At 48.8% G+C, this 22,706-nt stretch overlaps 1 protein-coding gene across 1 annotated transcript in view; it reads right to left on the minus strand.

Moving 5' to 3' along the window:
• LOC119389789 (cyclin N-terminal domain-containing protein 1-like) overlaps nt 1-22,706 on the minus strand; it is a 489,989-nt gene that overhangs the window by 235,249 nt on the left and 232,034 nt on the right.

Consider the following 22,706-nt stretch of genomic DNA (forward strand, 5'->3'; position numbering starts at 1 on the left):
AAAAATGCAGCTTAGAACTACTCGCTGACTGCTTCGCATGAAACCGATTCCCACATGGTGTGGGATCTGGCGAATATTTTTGTATTTGCATTCATGATCTTTTTTTTTTTTGCTCACCCTGATTCGGCCTTTGCAAGGTTTGCAGTATTGAATAAACCAGAAGAATGACAAAATACATTATCGGTTTACGCATGTCTGAGTTGTTGCATTGGATGTATGTGCTGTGATTCGGCCTTCAATAAAACACGTGCGGAATGGCAGCGCTCATGTGCGTTCTTGTCTCCGTTTCCAGGCATAGAATATGTTTCGAAAAATGTTTTCGATGGACGACGAATTACGCTGGACAACGCGGTAATGAGCAAAAAAAAAAAAATCCTGTTGCCGCAAAAATTACAGGACCTCCGCTCTTCCCTCGCATTATCTCCGTGCTGTTTTTTAACCGCCCGTAGCTACAGTAAAACTGACCGCAATGAAACTTATCCTCAACGCCGGTTTACTGCCTCATAGAAATATTGCACCGGGTAGTTACGCTAGCCGATATGTACAGGTGCGATCAGAATATTTCGGAACGCCTCACAGGCGGCCGCTAGCCGGCGGAGTGCTACGCGCCGCGCGGGCAATGGCACAAGAGATTGAGAAGGTGGGGAAATATGCGCTCGTCAATCGCTGTGACAAAAAGAAAAAAAAAAGATTTTCTGGTTGTGACTACCCCGTTCAGAAAGTGTCAACTCTTAGTTGCTTCGGACTTCTGCGCATTGATGTCAGGTTATGTGATGAAGCAGCGGAAGTATCACGCGAATAAGTTTGTCGAAAGCATTGCCTGTATCTGTGATTATGTGTGCCTTTTTTTTTGTGCATGATTTCTGTGCGTTTTTACCACACTTCAAAACGGATTGCGAACATGCCTGAACTACCGCCTTTATTGTTCCACCAGCGAGCAACTGCATGCCTGTTCCGCGTTTCGAATTATTGTGCGAGCAGCTAGCTGTATATATCTTAGCTGTTTACTTCTGTCACATTTCCAAAGCTCTCAGCTGATGAATGTTTCTGCGGCGGGGAAGTTCGTTTAATCTGGACGTTGAATTTCGTCGTGTTCTTGACGAGCGAATAAAAAGAAATGCTGACAAAATTATGTTTCTTCAAGTTGCGCAAGTCAGACAGGTTGCGCGGAATTGTGACGACACGACGGTCGACGCCAACCTCGTCGATCTTCGCGATGGCAATCGAAAAACACTAATAACAGCATTTAGCGCACAACGCAAGACAAGGACCGAGTGACAACCGACGAATACAGGCGCTACGAAGAACTAATAGTTCAGTGTAGCTACTGAGGTGTCTCACAGACATGCGGCTGACGCAACACGAGCGAAACACTGCAGACGGAAGCAGAGCTTCGATAAACACTTTATTTGCGAGATACAACGCCTATTCGTGCACAAGGGACTACATGGTTTAAAAGGATCTTCTCTTGCCTCTGTGGTCGGCTTTAACTCTTGTGATAACAGTGGCCGAGGAATCCGGGAGGTCGCAACCTTCAACGCATGCAAGGGGGCGGCTCAGAGGCGATCAAACACTCGTTCAACTTGTAAAGGATGGTACCGATGGGCACAAGCAACAGCGACCATTCGAAGATGAACCAGCCCCAACAGGGCACCAAGTACGTCGAGATCGCGAAGTCGGTCAGCGCCGAAAGGATGACCATCAGGACCATGCAGATATAGCATCTTGGACCGGCGGCCCATAACGGCGAATCGTCCGGCAGATCAAATGGGTCGTCTTCCTCGGGCACCGTAGCTGACGGTGACGGCTGCAGCCGTCGCCTGGTCCCGTCGCCGTCGTCGTGAATATTTGCCTGTTCCATGTTGAGGGGAGGGCGAGGTAGCGGTATACAAAGGCGGCGTAAGCTTGACGGCGGCGGTAAGGTGACCTATTCCAGCCAGCAATTCCGGCGCCAAATCCAATGCGGCGGGCGCCTCTCGTGGTGCGAGTTTATACGGACGAAGGGATCCCATGAGCGCGCCTTTTAATACGGGGGCGGTGACCTGTGCGCCACCAAGCTAGATTTCGGCGCAACACTATGGCAATACCGCGAACGCCACCTGTATGGTGGATCCGTAACTTTCCTGAGCAGGCTGAACACCATGCTGGAAGCGCTGAACGGAACATTCCTGAAGAACACGATGTTATCGTTATATTGCAGTCAACAGCCTCCTCCCCCTACATATCTATTGCATTTGCTTCTGTTTTCTGATACCGCTATCGAATTCAAATTTTGAATGGTTCGCAATAGAGTGCGTACTAGAGCCGAGGCCGATCGATACATGATGCTTATCAAGACAAGTAACAGCACAAGATACGCAAGAAGTGATGGAACGAAGTGCTCCCTACGGAACATTTATTGCGCACGTAGCAAATATAACAAGGTCGACTCAAATAGGTCGCGAAGCTTCGCGCGAAAAGCGGTTCAGAACCTATTGCCAACGACACCAGCAAGGGGAGTTAGGGGTGTTGCGATTGAAGCGCGACTATGTTTGGAGGGAACAAGCACTAATAGCGAAAAACCAGGTTTTGAATCAAGGGTAAAGCAATCTTGATGTTTTACAGATTACATTTATTTCCCGAACAATATTATGTAGGTGAAATGTGCCAAGAATGTATGACAGTGTTTAATTATTACGAAAAACCTTTTTCTTAACGCCCCCTGAAGAGAGGCGCACGTCATTGTTATTCAGTGCAGCCCTTGCGGTGCATGGAAGGGCGCGCTCTTAAGTTCCCCTGCGACGACACGCCCCCTCATGTGTTCTGGTGTTTCGCACTTGTATGCGTTCTGTGAAATGTCGTGGTGAGAATTTGATTTTGGTGTGCGCGAAGTTGCGAGGTGCGTTTCATCGTTGGTGAACGTGTTGGCTATGGTTTTCAACGGGCAACGGCACGACGCGGCTAACATTTCACGCGGAACGCTTTCCTCGGTACTCGCGGAAACGATGTGGTGTTCGAAGAATGCAATAACAGCACGCGCACGCCTGGCGAGCCCTCTCTTCTAGATAAGATACCGGGACAACGGTTCGGAGTAGTGTGCTTGCTGGATTTTCATGCATCAGTATTCCTGCTGCCCGGTTTCCTTCGTGAACACGCGGTGCCTACTATATTTCCTGATATCGGTGAGCAGATCGCTAAGTTATCTGTCGCGCTATAATTGGCATGTCCTGATACGTTACACGTAAGGTTAACTTATCGGAACATAAGGCAAAACATAGCACACGTAGTGTACGCACTTTTTGTACTTATTACGACATTTGTTGCTCCTTGTGTATGGTGTGATAAAATTGCGTTATTGTGACCATTGAATAAAAATTGAAATATTATTTTGGCATGACCAGGCGTCATTTCTTCTCGTTAGAACTGAAGCACACATGCAATGCGCTCTTTAAGTTCCCTGCGCATGTGCGAAGCAACTAAGCAACGCTGCAAACATGGGAGTTACGCTGCTGCCTACTTTATTCACACTGTGGAAGATCACACGAACGCAGAATAAAAGCTCCAAGAATAGGGTTTCCTGGTAAAACCAAGGCGAATTGAACGGCGGTACACTTAAACACAGCTGTTTAGTCACAAGTTGATATTAGTTTAGCTAGCGTTGGCTTCAAGCGCACTCGTCAAGGGCTTGCCGGCTCACCGTAGCGCGAGCCCTTAGCGATCAGGCGCCTACGAAAAATATTTTGAGGTCAAATTTCGCGCTTGTGCCAACAAAATGACGTCACTTTTTACCGTATATTACGTCACATCCACTTTATTTTTTTGTTCCGCCGGAAGTGTTCCCTCCTCACACAGATGGCGCTAAGCCCCATGCATGAGCCTAGGAGGATATATCCTCCTAGGTTTCACCAAGCAACTATGCGTAGTGCGATGAGGTCGTCTTGTTACATCACTCTATGCGATTTCATAATGACGACTCAACTTTTGGCGATTTGTGACGTCATCATATGATGTTTTTTTTTTGCATCACTTCGTGTTCGTCACATTTCTTGTTTGATGAGGCATCTAAAACTTTCGCCTTAAAATTATTTTATATGGTTAGCCTATGTGTCAGTTTCGCCAGCATATAGTTCGCTATGTGGCGAAGTTATGCGCTGTATTAAAGCGAAACACGGTAAATGTGAATTGGGGGCACAGTCGCGGGACCTAGTGTACGTATTCGCGCGGGAATCGACCTTTTTCAAGCACACGAGTGTTACCAACGGGCGCGCAAGCGACAATGGGAAAAGTGCGTACGCCACAGCAGATAAAAAACGTTAAGCGTCTACCACCCTTCGTTGGTACTAATTGGCAATTGCATATGTTGGATTTTACAAACGCCGGTTTTGTTTCCGCGTGCTACTTCACAGTTGACCATACCGCAGATATTTGTAGTATATGAGCAATATTGGATGAAACACTGGAATGACCTTTTAAAGGGACACAAGAGCAAAATGATTTTGATCGTATTAGTAAAGTACTCTTTCACGATGCCAAAAACACCACGCCTGCTCCGAGAAGACGCTTAGTAAGCGAGAAATCGCGTAAAAAGAAAATGTGGGTGGCGACGCCACTTTGGAGTTTCCGCATCATTCGCCGTGACGTCACATATTTTGACGGCGCCTACTAGGGCCTACGTAGTTCCTTAACGGTAAAAATAAAGTACGCTGTCATCTGAGAGGGTCATAGAGTTAACATGCCAAATTTGAGGACATTTTGTTGAACCAATGGCGCCAAAATACGATAAATACACTATGAAATCCGTGACGTCAAGCGTGGAGATTTTGGCGCGAGATTTAAAAATGAAACTTTGAGCTTGATTTCCTCCTCTATTAATAAACCTATGATGGCGAAATTAACGACATCATAATTCTCAAAGTACAATTTATCAATCTAAACTGATTCATTGTTTCTCTTTAGTGTCCCTTTAAAGGGACTGACAACCAATTTTTAGGGCACCTATTTTCTTTCAACTGGTCAGAGTTTCTAGCCCCGGAATGGTAACGTGGAAAACGCCGTGACACATTTTTAATAAGAAATGTTTAATCTGCGACGAATATGAACTTATGAAGTCTACACACACTTGAAAACACATGCTGCAAACAATGAGCGCGAGAGCCGTTCATGTTCGAGTGCGGCGGTTTACTGCGCATGCGTGCACACCGCGCGCCTGCGCCGCGGCTCAACATGTACCCCTGGCGGCCGCGAAGGCAGTGCCGCTTCTCACCGTGCAACTCCTCTTACCTCGTAGGCAGCACAGAACTGAGCGAGGATAGATAATAATATGCATACTCTAACTTTGAGGACCAATTATGGCGTGCATGACAGCATCAGACTATGCGACTACGTATACAGCAAAGTGACCGACTTCATAATCGAGCTTCAAGGCTCTTCCGCTGGGCTGCGCGAAATGCCGGTTTTTGTTACTTTTAAGCACGATTTAAACATATAAATCCTACTCTCAATGCGAAAGGATGCTGGAATTTGTCACTATATTTCACGGCCTCTTCATTTCTACCAGGATCTAATCACACGTTGTGCCCAGTTGTGGGTCCCTTTAAAGGCCTAAACGCAGTTGGCAAGCGCAACAGTGTTCAAGACGCTAAATGCTCAAGCGGGAAAAGTATATCTTGCAATTCCACAATTCCCATTCATATCAGTGCATCACAAGTAATCCTTGAATCAATGTGAATTCGTTGTTCCAGCTCATACTGAACACGATAGTAAGTATTGCCGGTATGGGTACATCCCCTCGGTAACACCTACACTTACTGTGTTATCCCTTTCAAATTTCATGCATACAGAGATACATGCAGGTGCGTTCGGTTGTGTGTAATATCTACGATGCAAGAATAGCCGAGAAGCGGCGACGTGTTCTTTTCGTTTCGTGCTCCCACGGCGCCAATGAGCAGCGGGCGACCGAACACCTTGCTCGCTCGACTTCGCATGGCCGTACTACAGCGCCGAGGTGCTACTAAGTCCGCGTCGTGCCTCTCGTGCTTCAGAGACAGGTCCTCAAAGACCGATTCCACATGCTAACTATGAGGTACTATAAACATTCTCTGTGCAAAATAAATGTGAACATCTCTTGCGGTGTCCATCTCTTGGAGGCTTGTGACTGATCTGAATAGATTTTCGCTCAGTTTTGCGACGTCTCTTCTGGTACGGACAACGGAATGGGGAGAGTCGTCTCTGTCGACTACGTAGCGACCGCGCGCGACGATCTATAGCTGAGTTTGCCAGTGTTCCTTCTTTTTACACCAACAAAAGTGAAAGTATCGCCGCCGTCAACTCTTTCCCAACTCGAGCGAAACAGTGTAGGACGACGCAGACCTTTGATAAACAATTTATTTACGAGATACGACACTTATTCGCGGAAAGGCACACGTGGCTTACAATGATCTTCTACGCGGTCGTCTTGAATTCTTGTATATTTACAGTGGCCGAGGCAATTCGGGAAGTTGCAACTTTCAGCTCACGCAGGGGGGCGGGTCAATGGTGAGCAAGCGCTCGTTCAACTTGTAAAAGATCGCACCGATGGGCACAAGCAACAGCGCCCATTCGAAGATCAACCAGCCCCAACTGGGCATCAAGTAGATCGAGATCGCGAAGTCGGTCAGCGCCGAAAGGAAGATCATCAGGGTAATGCAGAAGTAGCAACATCGACCGGCGTCCCATAACGGCGTGGACTCCGGCAGGTCAGACGGGTCGACTTCCTCGGGCGCCGTAGCTGGCTGTGGTGTCTCCAGCCGTCGCCTGGTCCCGTTGCCGTCGTCATCGACCGTTGGTTGTTCCATGTTGAAGGCGAAGGAACGCGGCTGTCGGTAGACGAACGGAGCGTAAGCTTGACTGCGAGAGCAAGGCGACCTGTAAAGCTCGCTCTTGTGGTATCAAATCCAATGCGGCAGGCGTCTCACGTGGTACGAGTTTAAACGGATGGATAGATCCTATGAGCGTCTACTTTGTAACGGGAGCGGTGACCTGTGTGCCACCAACCTAAATATCGGCACCAAGATCGGCAACGCCACCTGTATGGCGGATCCATAACTTGCCTGAGTAGGGTCAGCGATAGTGCAGCACTGCAGACAAGGACTAACGAAGATAACACACTCAGCGCTGACTTTCCACAACCTTTAATAGGTAAGCGAAGCACATATAGTATATGTGTGGAATGTAGCCATGCGTAAAAGAGGGTGAAGTTATCAACCGCGTCGATGACCATACAGTAACAACAGCAAATCTCTTGTCACTTGTTGATTGAGCTCGAAGACAGCGACACACTTTAAAATTGCTTAAGATACGCAATCTCTTTTTGCAGTAGCGCAACTGAAGGGGAACTTACGTACAAGCTGCCAAACTTTCTTATGTGATACGCTTCAATGATCTCTCGCATTAACTGTGAGCAGTGCTTGCCTAATAGCTGACAACGCTCAAAGAGGGCCACGCATCGGCAGCAGTAAGGGCACGCAGCTGCTGTAGCAGACAAGCGCTTTTGAAGCATATCAAGCATGGCGAGCAATTTCAGCCTCGAAATGCGCAAGTTCCGAAATGTCGAGGGTTGAGGCGCCGGTTATTATTATTATTATTATTTTACTCTAGAGACGTAAAAAGCTTTTGCCGTCGTAACGGTTAGGAAACTCACACGGTCCCATTCATGCATTCACCTAAGGGTCCCTGACACGAAAAATCGAAACCTCGAGATGTTTGTGTTGTTTGGTTTTCCTGTATACACAGGCACTTCTGGCCGATTGTTAGTGGCGAACGTTACCTTTAAGATATTTAATTTGGTTTTAAAGTAAACATGAGTGCTCGTCTTCGTTGGCAGCACTTCGCGATATCGCCACTAGTATGCCATAGATCGAGGCCCGTGTGACGTTCCACGAGGAAATCGAGTATTGTCGACGTGGCAGATGATTCGCGGGGCGCACACAATACCACGACTGGCACACGACGAGGGCTACTGTTCCCCGCCCCTCTCGCTCTGTTGTCAGGCTGCTCTCAAGGTGGTTTTGGCTGCTTACGCCAGGAATTCTTTTAAATGCGAAGCATTTCTTAGCGAACTACAGGCGATTTGAGCGTTCGTCTGAGTGCTCATGATCGCCTCCTTAACTTGGTGTAGACCAAAATTGGCATGGGAGTCTAAGAGGATTTGACGAATATGACTGTCTGTTCATAACATGAATAACATGAAAATCCTGTCGCATACACATACATCGTCAAACCCTTTCGCCCAGACACGTGTGGCACATACCCGTATATCAAGGGCCGCGATATGCGGCTACGCGTCACAGGTGATTGACAGTTTATATCTACCCAGGAACGGCGAGAACAGACATTGGTCATATAAATGCGAGAGCGTTAAGAAAAACTGGCATCGGCAGCTTTGGCCCGATGAATGCAAAGAATAAAGATCCAGGATTGCAGCAGGAATCGAACCCAAGCATTCTGCATGGCAATCAGGTATTCTACCACAGAGCCACGCCAGGTCTTGAAACTACTCTGGAAAAAGACCCAATGCAGGCGTAATGTCGCTGTAACTTCAATTGTGGTTGCGGTGCTGGCAATATAATTTTATAACAAGACAATAAGCATTACATATGTACTCCTATGATACAGGTGTTACGTCGGGTGAACGTCAGTTGTGTCTCAAGTGTTGGCTTCGCTTTAAAGCAGTCTAATAAACATTACATATGTATTCCTGAGATTCAGCAAGCTATATTCACGTGTTGCTCGACCCCGGAGGAATAGAAAGTTAGGTGTGACATTTACATCATTCCACCGTAGCGTGCACTTCGTTTCGGTAAAACTGACGTCTCTGCTCTTACGTGAGTGCTGACGTTACGTCCAGCCATAAGCTACCCTTTAAACGCCAGTGTAGTCGACGTGCCTGGTAGGCCTACGATGTGCACACAACTACTACCACTTATAAAAACGCATCGATCCAACTCGTAACGCTTGGCAAAAAAAATGCAGCATGGACATCCTCGCGACTGCTTCGCATGAACCGATCCCCACAAGGCGTGGGATCTGCCGATCTTTTCTGTTTCCTGGGGGGGCACGCTTTATCATTTCATTCTTTACCGCGGGCGGGTGGCTAGAATTGGTCTCAACTAGCGCTCTAGCATTCCTTATACGACACATTAAAGCATTAACGATTCAATTTCGGTATTACCGGACACAAGGCTACAAATTACAGTAGAAAAGTCACACAAAAAAATTCGCTGTCATGGTTCCTGACAACTCGAAGGTGAAAGAGATGCTCCTTTTCCTTGTCTTACTCAGGCCTGACGTGTTTTTGTACTGTGCCTCCGGGATAGGCCCCACGTGGGCACCAAGCGACTGTGTCAGGTAATGACGTCACAAGTTTGGGCAGTACTGTGACGTCGTCATATGATGGTCCTTGCAATCACTCCATGTTGGTCAATTTTCGTGTTTGATAAGGAATCGGAGGCTTTCCGCGTTAGAATGAGTTCACTATAGTTAGACTAATTATGAAGTAAATCAAGTCTTATTTCGCCAGAGTGTAGTTATGGCCAGGCACGTAGGCAAGGGGGGTAGGTCCCCCCCCCCCAAAAGAAAAAAAAATATTCCCGGGCAAACCTTTCTTTTTTTCTGTTTGCCATGGAAAGACTTACTTCGAATAATTAAACCTTGCCCCCCCCCCCCCCCCCCCCCCCCTTACATCCGAAAAAAACCCTCGCTACGGTGCCTGAGTTATGCTAATCGGGTAAAGCTTACTGCCCTGCATTGAGGGTTAAACACGGTAAATGTGAATTGGGGGCACAGTCGCCTGGTATAATAAATTTGTTTGCGCGGGCATTGTCTCAGTCGCAGCGAGCACATACCGTACGCACGGGCTGCCGACCGACATCGCCTAGGTGACTGTACGGCCACTTCGTCCCTCTCGGGTTACAGAGATAGTTCCTAAAACACTAATTGCACATGTGAACTGTAGGATACTATATAATGTGCGCATGAAGCCATGCGCACATATTATCTGTTCACAAATAGAGAAAACCGTAAAAGATTGAATAAAAATAGGCTTTATTCCTAGACAAACAACAGGCACCTTCCGACCACGCTTTCCTGATAAAAGACGTCACAACCGCGATGACGTACGTAAATGTCCGGCTCACGCGCACTTGTTTTCTTGTTTTTTCACGGCACATACGCTTGTCCCGGTAAAGCAAACAAGCCCGTAGTAATGTTCTTCCGTAGATGAAGCAGTACTTTTCCATAAACTTGTCGACGGCCAAGTCACTCCGTCGACAAAACCCGTGCACTATAGATCCAACTGAACCTTGCAGAAATACACAGTCAATAGACAACACACCGAAATATTCGCGTACACAAGCCACACGCGGACGCGTGCGCTCAAGTTAGATGATCCCATCTATGACTCGGAAGGCGAGCTGTCGTACCTGCACAAGTGCACGACGCCGAAGGCCGCCGCGACCGTGGCGACAATGCCGGCTCCCGGAATGCACAGCACGCTGTGGCGCATCTGCGGTAAATCGACGCACTTCGCGCACGCGAGTCCCGTGATGGCAACTCCGGTCGTGAAGAGAATTTACCGACGATGAGCAGCTTTACCCAGGGCCAGAAGAATAGCACCATTCGGAGCGCCGGGTTCGGCGAGCCTTCTTGGTGGTGGCGGTGGTCGCAGGTGACGTGTAGGCTGCCTAGCGGTAGCCGAGTAGCGGCCCCGATGAACATGATGTCACTGATGAAGTTGAAGCCGTCGGATACCGTTGGAAATGGGCCTGGAAAGCGGAGGCGCGTCGTCCATCGGAGCAATCGATTCGTCTATTAGCGGTGGAGCACGTTCAGAGTTGGAAGCAGCTGTGTCCATGCCTTGGAGGTGTCACCTTTGTGCAGTTTTGCGAAGTCTCTTCTGCGACGAGGGACAATGGAATGAAGAGCGTCTTTCCTTTCGACGGCGTAGCGACTGCGCGCAGATCTATCCGAGACTTGCCAGTCTTCCTTCTTTTCGTTTTACACCAATAAAAGCGAAAGTACCGCCGCCATCAACTCTCTCCCAACACGAGTGAAACACTGCATTCTGAAGCAGACCTTCGACAAACACTTTATTTACGAGATACGACAGTTATTCAGGGATAAAGCACCACGTGGTTTACAAGTATCTTCTCTGTGGTCGTTTCGCAATAACAGTGCCCGAGGCAATCCGGGAGGTCGCAACCTTCAGCGCATGCAGGGGGGTGGCTCAGCGTTGATCAAGCGCTCGATCAAGTTGTAAAAGATGGCACCGATGGGCACAAGCCACAGCGCCCTCTGGAAGATGAACCAGCCCCAACTGGGCACCAAGTACGTCGAGATCATGACGTCGGTCAGCGCCGAAAGGAAGATCACCAGGACAATGCAGATACAGCAACATCGAACGGTGACCCGTAACGGCATAGGCTCCGGCAGGTCAGGCAGGTCGTCTTCCTCGAGCACCGCAGCTGGCCGTGACGGCTCCAGCCGTCGCCTGGTCCCGTCGCCGTCGTCATGAGCCTTTGGCTGTTCCATGTTGAAGACGTGGAAACGGCTGCCGGTAGAAAACGGGGGCGTAAAAGCTTCACGGCGAAAGCAAGGTGACCTTTGAGCGAGCTCTTCTATAGCGTCAGGTCTAATGCGGCAGGCGTCTTACGTGGTGTCCGTTAACTCGGATGAATTGATCCCATGAGCGTCCCTTTTATAACGGGGGCGGTGGCCTGTGCGCCACCAAGCTAGAGTTCTGCGCAACACTATGGCAACACCGCCAACGCCACCTATATACGGTGGATCCGTAACATTCCTTAGTAGGATGAGCACCCTGTTGGAAGCGCTACTGAGGCTGAATTTCGCCGTTACGGAGCATTCCCGGAGAGCACGATGTTATCGTCGTTTGCACAGTCAACGTTCCCCTCGCCCACATATCTATTGCATTTGCTTTTATTTTCTTCAAGCTTTGAGTGGTTCGCATTAGAGTGCGTATACTGAGGCCGATCGGTACTTGTTTCTTATAAGGACATCTAGCAGCGCATGCAAGATAGAGAACGAGTGTGGAAACAAGAGCGCTCTTTTCGGAACATTGCTTTTACTGCGCACGCAAATATATACGGGTGCGTGAAAAAGGAAGGAGAGGAGGAAATATTACATGGTATGGCGGCGTTTTGTTCGTTCGATGACTTGTGACATGTCGGCGAGCCTCTCGGCTTTGGCGAGGTCTTTAAGGTAAGCATGCATACTACTTTGTATTCTGATTGACTACGTGTTACGCTTTTACTGGGTGCTAACTGCAGCAACGAGTTATGCGTGACGAGAGAGAGAGAGAGAGAGAGAGAAAAGAAACATCAATGAAACTCAGGGAGGCTAACCAGACTCAGATCCGCTTCGCTAAGAGTGTACTAAAATGGATGGGGCCCAGCTGACAGCCTGCGTGAGGTGTGCGACAAGCTTGCTGAACCGAAGGTCGCGGGATCGAATCCCGACAGTGGCGGGCGCATTTTTGACAGAGGCGAAAATGCTCGAGCGTCGTGTGCTTAGATTTAGGTGCACGTTAAAGAACCTCAGGTGGTCGAGATTTCCGGAGCCCTCCACTATGGCGTCCCTCATAATCAAATAGGGGTTTTGACGGTAAACCCCAGGAGTTATATTGCATAAGCTTGTAATTCGACGGCGGAATTACAAGAACGCCGCTTCGACTTTCAGTAACGATGCGCTGATCTCGGAAAAGTGTGACGAATGAATAAAACATTGAACGCATCGTCTTGAACACATACGCATGAGTATGCGGAATCACCCCCTCCCCGTTTTCAACAATACGAAGGGCGTGTTTTTTTTCTTTGTTTCCGACAATGGAAATTATTTTTGTAAAAATGCTATGACAGTAAGAGACCTTTCGTATTCGCACTCGAATTCCACGTCGCGACGGAAACGCTTGCCCGCTACTCAGTTTACTGCGGAAACACTAATTAACAGGACTGTGAATATTTTTTTAATTATTGGCTTAGGGGCGTCACTATATGTTATAGGGCGTCAATATAAATATTATCATTTCTTTAGAAATTAGAAAATTGGGCGTGATTTTCGTTATTAATAATCGGATTTCAGTGGCGATATCGAAAGCGAGCGTGCCGGGCGCGCAGGAAAAGCGGCCGCTCTGACCGGAACTTTCCCGTGACGAAAAGGCGACAAAATTTGAATTAAGGCTTCCCGCCGCAGTACGCGGTCAAGAAACGCGGCAAGTCGTCGTCCGAAATACACAAGTGAACCGCTCATTTTTTTGCTTGCTATATGTGGGGCGCTTGCCTGTTTCCTAAACATCTCAAGTACGCGCAAAGCATTAATTCGCGTGTCGCTTAAATTTCTAGAAGTAGCGTCGGAGTGGCTGCCCCTGAGTTTTACACCTCACACTGAACGGAAGGCTGGGTATTGCGGTTTGCTTGCGCACAGCGCGAAACGAACAGATAAGCACCGAACATCCACGTAATAAGGTAAGGTGATCCGCTTTCAAGCGAGATGACTTGCTGCTTCCCACGGCTAGAGTATGCCGCAACGCGCTTTTATTAACAATACATCCCTTCTTCGTCAAGGGATGTTCCTGTCCGAGGTAATAGAGCGGTCGCCTTTTCCTGCTGCACCGCGTCTATGTCGTCAATGGCGGCGCTCATGTCGACGTTCCTCGTATGCAGCTTAATTCTTTGTCAGTGGCGCAGTCACCGGTAACACGTGATCCGCCGCATACAGGCTCGCAAGAAATGCCGGTGACGAAAGTACCAACGTTAGAATATTTCCTTAGCGCTACGATGAGCAGCTCAGACTCTCAAATAAAACAATTGTGTCGTGTGCTTTTCCACCTAGCGGGTTTCGCATAGTCCGAAGAGTAGCTGCCTTTTGGACACAAGACACCTCAAAACTTATGCTAAGCGCTCTGACTAGCTCAGAACTACAAGAACAACTGTGGGCAATCCAGCGGGCCCGGGCAGCGGTGGAAAGGCTATGCCTCACCGCACATAATGCCCGGGTGGCCTGAGCCCGGGCCGGCAACCTTGCAGGTGTTTTTTTTTTCTGAATAAAGTTTTTTCCGTCCGTCCGTCCGTCCGATTTCTCGCAACGTGTGGCGCGGTTAGCAGATTTGGGAATAAGATTTATGTATCGCCAAGAACAGCTAGCATGCGAAGTAGCGCTCTGAAATAACTTGTGTTTACAGAGGGCGGTGTGCTTAAATCCATAGGGCGTCCCTATGAACGCATAGAAGTGCCTCAAAAAAGGAAGTGCCTCAACAATAGGCCTCAACTATCTTCTTTTTTCTCTTATCCGACTTTGCCTGCCATGGTCAAGCTTATCGATATATTGGAAGCACCTCCAGGGAATGTATGAAGATAATTATCTGCTGCCGCAGCTGAGAGTCATGGCGATATTTATTGTTTTCGTGTGCATCGAGGTTTTCGAGCGCGCTTGCATGTGTGAAACGGCTTGGATACGAGAGCTCCGGTGCGCGCATGTTGGCCCTTGTCAACCTCACAATCTGCAGAGAAGGGCACACACGCACGGAAAAAGTTATGCACGTTCAATCCTGAAGCGCTGAGTAACTAAGCCGTTGGTGCCTATCTAGTCAACACATCTGAATTCTTCGTTTTTTTTTTTGCTTCAGATATCGTACATAATACACTTGTTCGCGCGGGAATTGTCTCCGGCCACAGCGAGCAAAAACCATGCGCACGGGCTGCCCAAAACACTGTGCGATTTCACATGCGAACTTCACAAGTCACTGCACGTGCGGACTTTGAGATATGTACGTTCTCAGTACACACGTAAATAGAGTAAAACGTAAATGGTTGACTAAAACAGGCTTTATTTACAGACGAACAAGAGACATCTTCCGACCATGCTTTCCCCGTAAAAGACGTCACAAGCGCGATGGTTTAGGTAAATAAATGTCCGGTTGAAGCACACACTCGTTTTTTCACGTCACATACGCCCGTAATAACGTTCTCCCGTAGACGAAGCAGCAACTTTTCGATAACCTTGTAGGCGGCCTGGTCACGCAGTCGACAAAACCGCGCACTACAACAATGACAGCCCACCTGTACCCTTCGATCGTATGTGCACAAATGCACAGACACCAGACAACGCACCGAGATCTTCGCGTACACAAACCACATGGCAGACGCGTGGGCTTTAGCCGCTCGCATATGACACAGAAGGTGAGCCGTCGTACCTGCACATGTGGACGATGCCGAAGACCGCCACGACCATGGAGACAACACCGGCTGCCAGAATATACAGCATGCCGTGGCGCATCTGCGGTAAATCGACGCACTTCGCGTGCGCCAGTCCCGTGATGGCGACTCCTATCGCAAAGAGAATGACGACGATGAGCAGCGTCACCCAGAAGAAGAGCACCATTCGGAGCGCGGGACCTTCTTGGTGGCGGCGGTGGTCGCAGGCGACGCCGGAGCTGCCTAGCGGTAGCCGAGTACCTGCCCCGATGAACATGATGTCGCCGACGGTGCTGAAGAAGCCTCCGGGCACCATCGTCGATGACGCTGAAGAAGCCGGCGGCCCCGGATAAGGCGGAGGCGCCTCGTCCATCGAAGGAAGCGAAGGAGCACGGTTCGAGTTGGAAGCAGCGGTGTCCATCTCTCGCAGGCTTGGGAGTGTCTGTATTGATCTTCGCGCTACTTTGCGACGCCTCTTCTGGGACGGACAACAGACTGGAGAGACTCTCCGCGATCTAGCTGATACTTGCCAGTCTCGTCTCTAAACTTTTTACGCCGACAAAAGCGAACGTACCGCCGCCGTCAGCTCTCTCCCAACCCGCGAAACTACGGGAAATGGCAGTTTTCGGAGTTGGTCGCGACGAAGTAGGTAGGAAACGAGCGGACCGCCAATATACGAGCTGATTTTCGACGAAGGGGTAAGGGGAGGCCGCGGGACGAGAAATGTTGGGGCTGCAAGAACAGAATAGTTGTGGACTTGTAGGAACACGCTGGTTCCAGTTTGTATGACAATAGTCGAAAGGGTGCTTGCGGCCGTGACTAAAGAAAAGTGGTGAGGTTGGGATAAGCAGGTGGGGTAGTTAAAGCTGGTGGAAGGGGCAGCTTATTGTCACTACTTGGGAAAGCCGACGGACTTGTCGGTCGTGCTGACATCAACGAGCCTTTTGCTGCTTTGCCGACGTTCCATCTCGACGGGTCGATTGCTTGTCTCGCGACACCTCCCCGCCCCCTCCCCTACACACACACAGACCGCGTCCCACAAGTGAAAAGCATAAGATAGTCAAAATGGTGAAAAGAAAACGAAGACACGCCAACAAGTAAAAGAAAATGAAATGTAGTAAAAAAACAACGAAAAAGAACAGGTATCCTGTGTAAAATTCAGTGCAAAGAATGTGACGCAGTCTATGTTTGAGAATCCGGTACCAGTAAAACAGTACCAGTATGACGTCACCAAGAGAAACCCAAGTTTCCAGCGCACACGTGAGAATCTGCCAGAAATTTTGGCGCGCGCGCTACTTTATCAAAAGCCACTGCGCTTGTTTTTATTGTGACTCCGAAACGTCTTGCTTTTTTTTTTAGCTCATTTCATTTTTTGTACTTCTTGGCAAGTGTTCATTTTTTTTTCACCATGTTCTTCCCTCGCCAGACGAGTTTCCGTCGAACTCATCAGTGTGAACATATTAAAAAAACATACAAAGTACGAAGCGCTAACATGACTGCTGTTCCGACAGACGGCGATATTTTCAAGGATGGCAACTGTGTAAACATATTTTCTTGTCAGATAACTCTCAGAGATCACAAACAAAGTCGTGGGAACGATCTGTTCATCTCTTAGAAACTATTTCCGTACGTAAGGTATCTTTATCATGGTTTTCGATAAGCTGAGCGAAACTGAGATTTCGGCATCTAGCGCAGCACACAAGAATGTCGTGAAACACGATGAAGATATTCGCTACTCTCATTTCGCATGCATTCGTTGTATTTCCCGCCCACGTACCTTGTGTTGTGCCCTACGCTACATGCTGAAATGGAGCGCCAACGTACCATAACTTACGTTGTTTCGAAAACCGAGATATTTGTGAAATGGCAAATAGTATCGCACGCTCCATGCCATGCAATGTGAAATGATCCGGAATAATTTTCGTGGACGAGTTGCAAGAACTACAAGGCAACTTAGCTGCACGGCCAAATTCATGCACAATCGCGGTACCTCCCGTCCTCGCTGAAATTGTTGCGTGCAGTGTAGTACGTACTGGAGACACCGCCATTGTGCATGAACTTTCGTTGCGCAGGCAAACTGCCTTGCAGTTTTTGCAACTCCTCTATTATCAGCCTATCTTATGTCCATTGCAGGAGAGGGGCCTCTGCCAATTATCTACAAACCACCCTGTCTTGAGCGAGGTGATTCCTTTTTATGACTGCAAATTTCTTCACTTCGTCGCTGCACCTAAACCTCTGTCGTCCTCGGCCGCGGTTCCCACCACCAAAAGCATTAGGGGGCCTAGCGCTTTTCGAGTAATGCAAATATAACGATACGTCTTTGTCCAAATCAGTTTTAGTTTAGCGCGCGCAACGGCCTTGCGCACGCAACGGGTGAGAGAGAGCAAGACTGGGCATGCGCTGAACGTAAGAGAGATGCGTGCGTTTGCGCGCGCAAGAGATGCGCACGCTAGATCTCGGCGCTTACGTTGCGCCCGCTACGGCCGTTGCGTACCTTACGGGTTCTCTCGCGAGATCTCGACCGCTCGAGACAAGCAAAATGGCTGCGTCCGACAGCTGCACAAGCGGCACGGCGGTCATGGCAGCGAATAAATCCCGCGTCCATTTCGGAATTGCCCTCGATTTGGAGCTCTTTGTCTACGTGAGTAGCTTGAATCCGTTCGCGGACCCAGTGCAGTGGACAGTGATCGCTGCAAAGATGCAGGAGATATTCGATGTCGTCGAGACTGCAGTCGCCCTTCAAAAGCCACCGCTCTCGGTTTGAGAGCATCAAATCGTCTATCTCTTCCCATGAAAGAGGGCCAAAAGGCGCTTATTCGAAACTTATTCGAAAATATAACGATACGTCTTTGTCCAAATCAGTTTTAGTTTAGCGCGCGCAACGGCCTTGCGCACGCAACGGGTGAGAGAGAGCAAGACTGCGCATGCGCTGAACCTAAGAGAGATGCGTGCGTTTGCGCGCGCAAGAGATGCGCACGCTACATCTCGGCGCTTACCTTGCGCCCGCTACGGCCGTTGCGTACCTTACGGGTTCTCTCGCGAGATCTCGACCGCTCGAGACAAGCAAAATGGCTGCGTCCGACAGCAGCACAAGCGGCACGGCGGTCATCGTGTTTCGTCCGTGTTTCGGACGAAACACGGACGGTCATCGTCCGTGCATGTTTGCACGCCCTGTCTTTTTAGAATGAATACTTACCAACTAGCTCAGCTCTCTGTTATTCTAAGCTTATTCGAAAGGATGCTGGAAGGCATTTTTCCTCCCTCGCTGCTGCTCGCCTCGTAGAAGTCGTACCAACCGTCACCGTCCACCACAGATCACCTCAACAAATTTGCGCCATCGTAAAATCTTGCCTTGTCTGGTGCCTTGACTTGTGTCAGCTATGATCGGCTATTGTAGTTTATTTCTTAGCCGCTAGATGGCGCAGAAAAACACGCCGAGACGTGTTTTTGGTAAGCATAGTGGGCATAGGTGGGCATAGGTGACGACTGTATACAGCTTTTGAGGGAAATATACCGAGAAAATACAGTTTGTATAGAATGGGAACGAATAAGTAGCAAGGACAGCGTTGAAATTAGCAAGAGGCTGAGACAGGGATGTCCTTTGTCCCTGCTGTTATTCATGCTGTACATGGTGAGGATGGAAAAAGCGCTAGAAGGTAGCAACATTGGATTTAATTTGTCACACAAGCAGGTCGGCACGATGGTTGAGCAGAAGCTTCCAGGTCTATTTTATGCTGATGATATTGTCTTATTTGCGGACAGTCAAGCTGATATACAGCGACTGGCAGATATATGCGGAAGGGAATGTGAGGCTCTGGGACTAGGATTTAGTGCAACAAAATGTGGATTGATGGTATTCAATGATCACGAAGACCATGCGGTCTTTATACAGGGCCAAAAAATACCGAGGGTAAGCGAGTACAAGTACCTCGGAGTAAGGGTAATGAGGGGGATAGATATATGGAGGTACAAGAGAAAGCATCGGTAGTAAAGGGAAAGAGGAATGCTGCAATTATGAAGCACAGAGCTTTATGGGGATACAATAGGTACGAGGTGCTTCGAGGGCTGTGGAAAGGTGTGATGGTCCCGGGGCTTACATTTGGGAACTCAGTAGTGTGCATGAAGTCAGAGGTACAATCAGGAATGGATGTAAATCAAAGGACGGTGGGCCGCCTCGCGTTGGGCGCTCACGGGAAGACGACAAATGAGGCTGTAAAGGGTGATATGGGATGGACAGGCTTTGAAGTGAGGGAAGCTCAGAGCAAAATGAGATTCGAAGAGAGGCTGAGGAAAATAAAGAACAGTAGATGGGCAGAGAAGGTTTTCAGGTATTTGTATAGAAAAAGCGTTGACACGCAGTGGAGAAAAAGAACTAGGAGGCTCACCAGTAAATATACGGCTAGCAGTGCGGGCGATATGGCAACAAGGAGCATTAAGCGGAAGGTCAGAGAGGTGGAGAGGACTTATTGGATGGCAGCGATGGAAAAGAAGTCGGCTCTGAGTAACTACCGAAAGGGAAAAAACGAAATAAGGAGGGAAAGGTTTTATGATAATTCAAGGGGAAGGGCTTTACTGTTTGAAGCAAGGTCGGGCTGCCTTAGAAAGCGTAGTTATAAAGCGACATTCAGTAACGAAGAAGAACAATGTACATGCTGCGGGGGAACTAAGGAAACGATGGAACATGTACTGATTGAATGTGGCGATATTCACCCAGGTATACGTGTGGGCACGAGTCTACATGAAGCCTTGGGTTTTAGGGACAACAATGGAAAGCTGAACACGTCCGCGATAGAAATAAGTAAGAGACGGTTAGAGTATTGGTGGCAGAAAAGTAGAGATAAAGAACAAAAATAAATAATGGGGGAAAAATAAGGTCATTCTGCCTTAAGAGGCAGAGAGATGGACCGTGAATTTATATTTTTTGGTATAATAACATAGATTTAATCAATGTAGATAAGGTATTAGGCCAACATGAAACAAGGAAGCTTTTTCTTTTTTTTTTCTTCGAGCCTGGTGGAAGACATGTCACCGCCCCGTTTTAAAGGGGACGCTCATAGCATCCATCCATCCATCCAGACGAAGGTGCTGACGCTTAGACGCTGTCCACGTTTCGGTTGTTGCGTGTGGTAAACTAAAAATGTAGGAGACAGCCTCAACTCTAACGTACGCAGCGCGCAGTCCTTTGCGTACGTACAGGTTTGCGCGCGCTAAACTAAAACTCTCTACTTTCAGGGGCGCTAGCATCTTTGGCGGAACACAAGGCTTGCCCCGCACGTGCAGACCACGGCACTGTTTTTTTTTCCATCGGCGCACTCCGCCGGTAGCACCTGTTTGTCCGGCGTTCCGAATAATTCTGTGAGCACCTGCATCCTTTTCAACAAAGCTCCTCACTCTCAAGGCTGTGTAAAGGCTTTCAGGTCGAAGCGCGTAGCAGCACTACCTGTCTACATTCTGCTTGGCTCTGAGCTGTGACACCATGGCCCCATGACGGGAGGCAGAAAACAGCTCTTTGTTGTCATCTCTCCAGAATCACTCAAAGACATTCCGTTGTCATTTTCTGCATAAATAGTGTCTTTTCCTCTCCTTCAACCTCTATCCCCCCCTCCTCCTTCCCACAAGACACGTCGCGAGCCACGCGTAAATCTAATCTATTCGTACGCCCCCGGCATCCAGGAGACGGACGCCGTTACCACCTCTCGACACCGTGCTCCTCTGCAAGTGGACGACTCGCCCGCTCCAATGGAATCGCGTCCGCCATACCCTGGGCCGCCACCAACGGTACCCTACGGCTACTTCAGCGTCATCGACGACGCTGCCTTCGTCGGCACAGGTAGTCGGCCACCTCAACGTAGCGCCGGCGGACAACGCCACCGCGAAGGCTTGCCGAGCGACCAGTTCATAATGGCGCTACTCTGGTTGACGCTGTCACTCTGTGCCGTCGTGTTCACGGGTGGAGTCGTCATCACATGCCTGGCGTACGCGCGCAGCATCGATTTCGAGGACAGCCGCCTCGGCATGCTTATGATTCAACTGGCCGTGGGTGTCGGCGTGGCCGCGGCGGCGGCCGGCGCGTACCGGACATACAAGCAAAGCAGGTCGCCTTCTGTGTGAGATGGGACATGTGCGAAGATTTCTGTTCGTCGTCTAGTGTCTGTTTGCATACGTCTTCATTGGGGAAGGCAGCGTCGAAGTTCAGCGTTTGGTCGACGGAGTGGCCTAGACGTCTGCTAGGTTATCGCTAAGTGCTGCTTAGCCAACGAAAAGACAGTACTACAAGTTGGTTTGATGTTCCGGGACAACATATGTGACGTGAAGAACAGAGGTGTGCTTGAGCCGAACATTTACGTAATGCATTGGCCGGAAGGGGTCGTTCTTTGTCTAGGAATAAAGTGTGTTTTAAAAGTCAGTCTTTTTTTTTTCCGGTGTAACGCCTACATCATATAAATTGTGGCGTTTTACGTGAAGAAACCATTGCATGATTTTGAGGCAGGCCGTCGGGATTGACTATTTTTAATAGAAATGTGTAGTATTTACGTGTGTACGGGGAAGTGCAGTTGGCCACAAAATATTACGGAACACACGAGCGCGTACCGCGTCTAGTGACAAGGCGCCTGATTTCGAGAGCATTGCTCAGGCGATTGCGCGGCTGGAGCTATGTTCTCGACAGCAGGCGGCTCGCCACTAAACGGCAAATTCGGCAGGCGCCCTCGTGGTCCGTATTATCTTGCGGTCGACTGAATATGACATGTCATAGTTCGTATGTGAAGTTACTTCCTAGAAAGAGTGTTAACCGGCCCTGAACACCGGCACCGGTATGTCACACGAAGCAGCCAGCTGGCAGGGCAGTTGCTTATGTTTTAGGAGCTGAGGGACAAAGTTTCGTGCGGCAACCCATGCGCACGGTAGCTGCTGGCTAAGGCCGCAGACAGAGCATGCGTGAACACGACTGTGCCCTCGTTTACACTCGGCGTGCTTCACTACAAACCATATTTGTGCTGCGGTGAAACTAACTTGAATGAACAGGTAGGGTACGATGAACTTTCTTGAAATCATCCTGAGACGTGCCACCTTATAAGGCGACACCGTGAGGCGCTCCCACGTGGGAACAGTTAAAAAAAAAATAATGTCCCACGTGGGGACATTAAAAATAAATATTGGGAAAAAAATAAGGACTTTCTGCCGTAAAGGACAGGGAACTGGGCTGAGAATTTACTTCTTTTTTCTATAGTAAGATAGATTTAATTGAAGTAGAGACATTAGGCCAACATTAAGAAAAAGAAGAGAAAAGGGAAAAAATTTTTTTTTGTCGAGCCTGGTGGTAGACTTGTCACCACCCCGTTATAAAGGGGACGCTCAAGCATCCATCCATCCAGTTAGACCTAGCCTAACCGCCGCATCGCAGGCTCTCTGGACAGCCCAAAGTTGATGTCTTGATGATACTCCGAGCTCCTGAGGGCCGAGCTCCATTTTTGTTCTGTGAGGTCC

The sequence above is a fragment of the Rhipicephalus sanguineus genome, chromosome 4 (assembly GCF_013339695.2).
Source record: "Rhipicephalus sanguineus isolate Rsan-2018 chromosome 4, BIME_Rsan_1.4, whole genome shotgun sequence".
In the NCBI taxonomy this organism is placed as follows: Eukaryota; Metazoa; Arthropoda; class Arachnida; order Ixodida; family Ixodidae; genus Rhipicephalus; species Rhipicephalus sanguineus.